A 9,858-nucleotide genomic window follows, 5' to 3' on the forward strand; every position below is an offset into this window, starting at 1 on the left:
GGAGAGGAGTTGTATTTGCTGCTTTGACATCCTTAATAATTCAGAGAATTGTTGATTTTAGTAAATCCATATAATCAAAATGACAAAATTGGCCTCTCAGATTCTGTTTCTTTTCATGGTATTAGTCTGTCTTTCTTTTATTAATTTAAATAGTAATTCTGAATGTTATTTTCTAGACCAGCATTAATGGTTCTAATTCATAAGGTAGGTATAATGTGAAATTTTTTCTAGCTGTACTGAGAAATAATTGATGTATAACATCGTGTAAGTTTAAGGTGTACAGCATGATAATTCATCTCACATAGTTACGTTTTATTGTGGGTGTGATGAGAAGTTTTAAGATACTCTCTGAGTAACTTTCAAGTGTATAATATGGCATTATTAACTATAGTCACCATGCCATACATTAGATCACCAGAACTTATTCACTGATAACTGGAAATTTTTATCCTTTTTCTACCTTCACTTTCACCTTCATTTTCAACTCTTGCAGCCACCATTTTTTTTTTTTTAAGATTCCACATGTAAGTGAGCTCATACAATATTTATCTTTCTCTGACTTCTAGAATGAAGCATAATGCTCATAGTTTCCATCTATGTTGTTGCAAATGGTGGGATTTTTTTCTTTGGCCGATTAATATTCATTTTACATAAAATTGAGCCTTGAACAAGCTAGGGGTTAAGGATGCTGATTCTCCAGGCACTTGGCACTGTGTGTCCCTAGTGCTGCATCTTTGAATTCAACCAGTTGTAGATTGTGTAGAACTATAGTATGTATTTATTGAAAAAATTTGCATATACATGGACCTGCACAGTTGAAACCTATGTTGTTCAAGGCTCAGCTGTAATTACTGTATTTTCTTTATCCACTCATCCATCTATAGTTACTTAGGTTGTTTCCTTGACTATTGTAAACAATGCTTCAGTGAACACAGGAACGCATATATCTCTTGGAGAGAGTTATTTCATTGTGTTTGGATGTACCCAGAAGTGAAATTGCTGGATCATATGGTAGTTCTATTTTTAATTTTTTGAGGCAACAAATGCCTCAATACCATTTTACACAGTGGCTATACCAATTTATATTCCCATCAAAGGGGACAAGGATTTCCTTTTCTCTATGTCCTCACCAGTATTTATCTTCTATCTTTTTAATAGTAGCCGTTCTAACAGATCATTGTATATATATAGTGCAAAATTTAACATTGACATTGGAAGAATTTAAGACAGTATTTAATTTTTTTTTTAATCCATAGAATCTCTCAAGAAGAGTGACTTTCCCAAGTTAATAAATATACTAAAAGCACCAAGGAAAATTTATGCCCCGAGATGGATTGCTTTCTAGCTGATTCAGGTTTTCCAGTTTAACCCTTAAATATGGGAAACACTGTGTAAGAAGTTTTATTTGGTGACAATGAAGACTGGAGAGAGGAGAGAATACAAATACTTAATTGTATTACTTAACAGTACTGTTGTAAACAGCAGGTCAATTTCTATTTCAAAGAGAGTGATAAAAGCTCAATATAGCCTTAAGCAGTACAGGAGAGCAGAGAAAGTACTGAACTGGATGCCAAAGATCAAATGCTATGAGAAAGAACTGGTGAAAAATGGCAGCAGGAATAACATTTTGGGCCTAGGGAAGGCTGGAATATTTCTTTTATTTTTTTTCTCATTTTGCATCTTCTAATTATGTTTAATTTCAATATCTCTCATGACATTTGAAATCAATGTCAAAAAGAACATTGGTATACAGTTTATAATACAAATCTCAGTAAATATTAAAGAATATGGTTAATAATTTTTTCAGGTAGATAATTGATAAGAAATATTTTTCAGGAGGCTAGTTAAACTTCAGGTACCCAGGTGTTGGGGAAAGAGCCTCAGGCCTGCTCAGGAGATGGTCACACTGCAGTCCACGTGCGTTTTATACTTGGTGACACGTGTGGACACACACAGGACAAAGCGGTGCCACCAAGGCTGGGATATTTCCAAAAGACTGTTCACTTCCTGAAACAGGAGTGTGTGAATTGTGTTTTCCTAGATACACAGGACCTGCAATATAGGTAGTTAAGAATTTCAGAGACATTAGATTGATTTTTTATTTCATTCAAAGTCAATGCAAATGTTTTTCAATAAATAGAAAATCTCTGCAATTAAAAGAAAAGTTCTATAAAATATAATACTTCCTAAGTCAAGGTCCCCTTAGGGAATATATGGTTGTGTTCTTACTTCCACAGTTGTTCACAGAAAGGGACAAAGACAAGACTGTTCAAAAGAATTTCTATTCTCTTAATAAATTTAGCAGAGCTAGTTGGAACTCTTGGCCTTCAGAACATCCACAGAGCTGCAGTGTCCTCTAATCCAATTTGTGAGAAGAGGTCCTGATCGTAGTGTGATTCCTTTTTATTCTTGCATTCCCTATCAGTGCTAACTCTGAGTCATTATTTTGACTTTTTAAAATATATCTTCATTTCTTAAGAATTAGAAAATAAAGAAAAGCTTGAAGAATAAAATATAAATTGGTCTTGTGACTTTCCTGGTGAAGGATCTGCCTGCAATGCAGGAGACCCAGGTTCGATCCCTGGGTGGGGAAGATCCTCTGGAAAAGGAAATGGCAACCCACTCCAGTATTCCTGCCTGGAAAATCCTGGACAGAGGAGCCTGGCAGGCTACCATCCACGGTGTCTCAAAGAGTCGGACCCAACTTAGGGACTAAACTGCTACCCCTACTCGAGGCTTCCCAGATGGCACTAGTGGTAAAGAACCCACCTGCCAATGCAGGAGACATAAGAGATGTGGGTTGGATCCCTGGGTTGGGAAAATACCCTGGAGAAGGGCATGACAACCCACTCCAGTATTGTTGCCTGGAGAATCCCATGGACAGAGGAACCTGGTGGGCAGCAGTTTATAGGGCTGCACAGAGTCAGACACCACTGAAGCAATTTAGCAGGCACACAATTGACTACACATCTCAGTTGGTCTCCTTGCCTCATTGCTTCCTTCGCTCTTTTGTAATCTATCTGCCACAATAAAGCTCCCTTTTTTTGAGCCATGTCACTTTTCCAAAATCTTAAATTTGCTCTGAAATCAAATATACTGAAGGTGGAATCACATATTGTTGTTGTTGTTCAGTTACTAAGTTGTGTCAGACTCTGTGACCTGATGGGCTACAGCATTCCAGGCTCCCCTGTCCTTCACTATCTCCCAGAGTTGGCTCAAATTAATGTTCATTAAGCTAGTGATGATGTCTAACCATTTCATCCTCTGCCACCCTCTTCTCTTGCCTTCAATCTTTCCCAGCCTCAGGGTCTTTTCCAGTGATTCAGCTCTTCGCATCACATGGCCAAAGTATCAGAGCTTCAGCTCCAGCATCGGTCCTTCCAATGAATATTCAGGGTTGATTTCCTCTAGGATTGACTGATTTGATCTCCTTGCTGTCCAAAGAAGTCTCAAGAGCCTTCTCCAGCACAACAATTTCAAAAGCATCAGTTCTTCCATACTCAGCCTTCTTTATTATGGCCCACCTCTCACATCTGTACATGACTACTGGAAAAGCCACAGCTTTGACTATACGGACCTTTGTTGGCAAAGTGATACTTCTGCTTTTTAATACACTGTCTAGGTTTATCTTAGCTTTCCTCCCAAGAAGGAAGCATCTTTATTTCTGCAGTGCCTGCAGTCACCATCCAAAGTGATTTTGGAGCCCAAGAAAATAAAATGTCTCTGTTTTCACTTTTTTTCCCATCTATTTGCCATGAAGTGATGGGACTGGATGCCATCATCTTAGTTTCTTGAATACTGAGTTTTAAGCCAGCTTTTTCACTCTCCTTTTTCACCCTGATCAAGAGGCTATTTAGTTCCTCTTCGCTTTCTGCCATTAGAGTAGTATCATCTGCACATCTGAGATTATTGATATTTCTTCTGGCAATCTCAGTTCCAGCTTGTGATACATCCAGTCTGACATTTCTCATGATGTACTCTGCATAGAAGTTAAATAAGCAAAGTGACAATATACAGCCTGATGTACTCCTTTCCCAATTTGGAACTAGTTGATTGTTCCAAGTCTGCTTCTAACTGTTGTTTCTTAACTTGTTTACAGGTTTCTCAGGAGATAGGTAAGGTGGTCTGGCATTCTCATCTCTTTAAGAATTTTCCACAATTTGTTGTAATCCACACAGTCAAAGTGTTTAGCATAGTCAATGAAGCAGAAGTAGATGTTTTTCTGGAATTCCTTTGAAGTATTTTGACCCTCAAATTCCCTGGTTTTAATGTGGTCTTAAAGATATGGAGAAACTTGGTATTTGCTCTTTGAAAATAAAAAATATGAATGAAAGAGTTTCAAAATAATTTAGAGGGTAAACTAGATAGTTAAAAAACTGATAAATATGTAATAGGGAGACAGAAAGAGAGAAACCATAAAGTTTGAGTTTGTGCATTTGGTTGTCCTTCATGTTAGATTATCTTCATGCTAATTATTCTTTGTGCATATCTAAAGTTCTTCTTAAATTGTACATAAGAATACTTTTTGAGTTCTATTGGTTGCTTACCACATAGTTATAAAAATATTTCTAATTACTTTCAGGACTGCTGAAAATGGAGTTCTGAGTATATTCTCTTGTGATAGCTGGACCGGTCAGAATTTTTGTGAGATTAATATTCAGCATAAGAAAATTTGGCTCTTCTTGCTTGAAGAGCAAATTTAACCAAGGTCCGGTTTAGAAAATTCCAAACCAAACCATCGACACACAGAGAAGATCCTGCAACAACAAAATAAAGCAATCCATTTGAACACCAGACCAGCACAGTGATTGTGCCTGGAGTTCACAGTCCAACAAACAACTAGTAAGGTTGTATCACAAAGTCAAAATCAGCAATAAAAGAAAACAAATCCAGGTGACTACGCCAAGGTCAAGTATGATAGTGGTCATAAGCAGCATAAATGATGGCCCCAAAGTTTGAGGGCCGATTGGCCAGAAACATGTGAGTAGGGGACTTAAGCACAAGTTGTTGCATGTGGTATATTACTTCAATCCCCTTTCCTTCTTCCCTCCATCCCTTCCTTCCCTCCTTTTTCCTTAACTTCTTCTCTCTTTCCCTTTCTTTTACAAAAATCATCTCTACTATGTGTCCTGTGATAAGCACTTATAGTGATGAATAGGATGTGTGTTTTTTTTTTTTTTTTTTTTTTTGCCTAAAGAAAGTTCTCAGACCATGTGTGTTGGGATCATAGGTTAATATTTGTCTTTACTTAATTTATCTTGGGGCTTCCCTGGTGGCTCAGTGGTAGAGAATCCACCTGCCAATGCAGGAGACACGGATTTGATCCCTGGCCTGGGAAGATCCCCTGGAGAAGGAAATGACAACCCACTCCAGGGCTCTTGCCTGGAGAACCCCATGGAGCCTGGCGTGATACAGTCCATGGTATCTCAAAGAGTTGGACACAACCTAGCAACTGAACAACAACAACAGCAACTCTATCTTGAGTACTCACCATTTGCAGTATTTCAGTTGTCACAAACTAAAATATGAATCTGACGCTGAACACATGGGTCAAGCTGTATAGAATTATGTCCTAATGGGAAGAAACCCCACTCTTGACCTCAGAAGTGAATTGACTATTCTAATCGATGTTATGTGTGTAGCTCATGATGTTATACAGTAAAATTCGCTTGGAATAGTGGTGCTAAGAGACTTGGATAATAGCCATATATAGACTTAGTAATAAAGCAAGAGGAATTCATGGTGAACCTTTAAGGGAGAGGACGTGATTTTTCTTGTAGTACAGCTGAATCGTTGCTATTATTAAGAAACATTAGGGTGGAATTTTATAGAATTACACAAAGCATATTGAACTATTATAATAGTATGAAGTATGATACTATACTCATACTTTGAGAGAATATATGCTTAGGCTTAAAATATATTGTATTTCAAGTTGAACTTCATGACAGCTGAATAAGGGATATGATACTGCCTTTTAATGAGCTAATTCCTTCCCAATTTTAAGAGTGACAAAAGGTCAGCCCTTTCAGATTGCATAGCACACACTTGTAAGAAACCTTTATAAATCATCCCTATGTTCAAGTGCAAGGCAACTATAATACAACTCTATGCATTAAACCAAAAGTGCCTTTCAAAATAGGAGAGAAAGAAGCAAATGCTCACAGTAACAGTATGCTGAGTGCCTTATGGAATAGAAAAATAACATTGGTAATTTCTTATTGGCAAGGTTTGGATAAAGTAGAAATTTATTCATTGAAGGATACCAGCCACGTAGAACGTTTCTCATTTGGATGTGAATATATGTGCCATCTGTTCAGTTCTGGGTATCAGGTCAGTTTGCCTTATCCCCAAATTCAGAAAATGTAAACTACACACAGCGTGGCACTCTGTGTGCCATGGGCTTCCCAGGTGGCTCAGATGGTAAAATATCTGCCTGCAATGTGGGAGACCCCGGTTCTATCCCTGAATTAGGGCAATCCCCTGGAGATGGGAACAGCAACCCACTCTGGTATTCTTGCCTGGAGAATCCCATGGACAGAGGAGCCTGGTGGGCTACAGTCCATGGGATTCCGAAGAGTTGGACATGACAGAGCGACTAAGACTTTCACACAGCGTGGCACTAAAGGCTGTGGTTTAGAGAGGGGTTGCCTGAACTTTGGAACATTTCTGAATTTTCAGTGCAGAGAGATGAGAAATCACACGTGCCCCACCTGAAACTAGTACAGAACCTGGGTAGGTTCGTAGTTGGTGGTGTTGGGTGATCAGAACTTGGGATCTACCCTCAAGTGTCAAAGGAGATTCAGAGATATTTTTTTCAACCTTTAAACTTTCTATTTCATATTGGAGTGTGGCTGATTAACAATGTTATGATGGTTTCAGGTGAACGGTGAAGGGCCTCAGCCAGACATATGCATGGATCCATTCTCCCCTCAACCCCTCTCCCATCCAGGCTGGCATATAACATTGAGTAGAGTTTCTTGTAAGGATATTTTTCTAACAAAATTCTAGTTAAAGGGGGATGACAATAAGAATATAAATAAAATATAATATTTTTTGAATGGCAAGTTATTAAAAATTAGCATTAATTAGTACTTTATGCCAGGGACTATACTAAGTCATTGATATATATGGTTTTATTACTGTGTGTCAGGAGTCTTCAAAGTGTTAATTTTCTTGATCTGGTATTTCTACATCTAGGTTCTTATACAGTAGTAATAATCAATGATCTGTGTAAAGAATTATGCACTAAGATGTTTTCTGAAGCATTTTTTAAAAGATAGCATAGAAGCTAAACCAGATGTCCAACAATGAGGAATACTTAGGTGAAGTTACGTGATGGGGTATTATGCACTCATTGGAATAATGTTTGCAAAGAATACTCATAAAATTGGAAAATGATCTTCATGCAATATTAAGGGAAAAACCAAAATAAGAGGCAAAATAATATATATATATAATAACTTTAATATTACAATAAATATGTATTTTTATAAAAAGGGATTACAGCAAATATATGGAATTTAGAAAGATGGTAATGATAACCCTGTGTGCGAGACAGCAAAAGAGACACTGATGTATAGAACAGTCTTTTGGACTCTGTGGGAGAGGGAGAGGGGGGGATGATTTGGGAGAATGGCATTGAAACCTGTATAATATCATATAAGAAACGAATTGCCAGTCCACGTTCAATGCAGGATATAGGATGCTTAGGGCTGGTGCACTGGGATGACCCAGAGGGATGGTATGGGGAGGGAGGTGGGAGGGGGTTTCAGGATGGGGAACATGTGTACACCCGTGGTGGATTCATGTTGATGTATGGCAAAACCAATACAATATTGTAAAGTAATTAGCCTCCAATTAAAATAAATAAATTTAAATTTAAAGTAAATAAAAGTTAAAAAAAGAAAAATAGCTCTACAAATATATAAACAATGGCAATATTAGTTGTTTATTGTCTCCCTATGAATTTTCTAATTCATCAATCTAAATAAAGTCTGCTGTATTTAAAAAAATTAATTATGGTTTTATCTGGGTGATGGGAATTATGAATAATTTTTGTCTTTTAAAATGCATATCTGCACTTTTCAAATTTTCTGCGTGCTTACATTAAGTTTATAATTAGAAAAACAAGCTTAGAAAAGTTTCTGACAATATAATTCCTGGTTTCTCTACAGGAAGATTCCTTTCATCTCATTCCCTCCCCAGCTACCTTGTCAGTGGGATCTCCTACTCAGATTACAGTTCCTTGGACTAACTTTTGGATCTCTAGGTATTTTCTTCTGACCTTTGAGTGCTTAGCTTTTCTCTGTTTTAAGAAACCACTCCCCATAGCAGGCTGTTGATTATGGCACCTCCCTTAAATGAAAGGATCTCCAGCTTGAAATGTTAAACTATACCATTCTACCTTTAGTTATTCACTGACATGCTGGCAGGCTTCAAGCCTTATTGAAGGTACTCTGTTAGAACTTCTAGGGCATATACTGAATGTCTCAAAAAGTACTTGAAATTTTGGTATGTTAGTGGGGAATATTTTACAGTCCTCAGAGACTTGGCCATCCTTTTCTACACACCTGCCTGCCTAGTTTGAAGATTACTGGTAAGTCTTTGTGATTCCTGGGTAAAACTAAGGAACTTTGGGATTAAAAGTCAGTGGCTGTCATAGACCTTGGAACATTATGGGGAATAAAGAAATAAGTGACAAAAAGGAATACAGAGAGAGTTAAAGGTAACCTTTAATATAATAACTATTTTATTAATCAAAATAATAAACATTATTTTTCAGAGACTAAAGATAGCAAAGACATTTGAAGGAGGTAAAGAAATCATTCTGACATAGTTTAGGGACATGTGGCCCATCTTGGAACAAATATTAAAGGTTGATAAGGAAAATTAAAAGAATAATATATGTTGATATTATATAAATGAAGATTGACATACTTGATATTAACTCTTCAACAAGATAAATTATGAACATTTCTTCCTAGGATCCAAAGAAGTAAAATTAGTTATGGCCCAGGCCCGCTGGCAGATATCATTGAAATGTATGAAATCCTAATCTCTCAGACTTATAAATGTTACTTTGGAAAGAAAAGTCTTTGCAGATGTGACTAAATTAAGGATAGTGAGAGAAGGAGATTACTGTGGCTTGTCCTCCAGGCTCTAAATACTATCACAAGTGTTCTTATAAGACAGAGACAGAGGGAGACTCTACCTCGACTTGAAGTGAAAGAGAAGGTAAGGTAACTGTGGAGGCAAAGATTGGAGTGATGTGTACACAAGCCAAGAAAATGCTTGGAGCCACAGTAGGTGGAAAAAGCAAGGAAAGATACTCTCCTAGAACTTTCCAAGGGAATAAAGTTCTGCTGACACTTTGAGTTTGAACTTCTAGCCTTCAGACCTGGATGAGAGTAAATTCCTATTGTTTTAGTCCACTAAATTTGTGGTAATTTCTTATTGCACAAGAGATTCCCTTGTGGCTCAGTTGTAAAGAATCTGCCTGCAATGTGGGAGACCTGGGTTCAATCCCTGGGTTGGGAAGATCCCCTGGAGAAGGGAAAGGCTACCCACTCCAGTATTGTGGCCTAGAGAATTCCCATGGGCTATACAGTCCGTAGATCGCAAAGGGTCAGACACGACTGAGCAACTTTCACTTCACTTCACTTCATTTCACTACTGCAACCCAACAAATGAATGGTGGTGTAGGTTTAGTCACTAAGTCATGTCCGACTCTTGTGACCCCATGGACTGTAGCCCAGCAGGCTCCTCTGTCCATGGGATTTTCCTTGCAAGAAAATACTGGAGTGGGTTGCCATTTCCATCTCCAGGAGATCTTCTCAACTCAGGGATTGAACTCTG

This window comes from Bubalus kerabau, chromosome 9 (assembly GCF_029407905.1).
Source record: "Bubalus kerabau isolate K-KA32 ecotype Philippines breed swamp buffalo chromosome 9, PCC_UOA_SB_1v2, whole genome shotgun sequence".
NCBI classification, from domain to species: domain Eukaryota; kingdom Metazoa; phylum Chordata; class Mammalia; order Artiodactyla; family Bovidae; genus Bubalus; species Bubalus kerabau.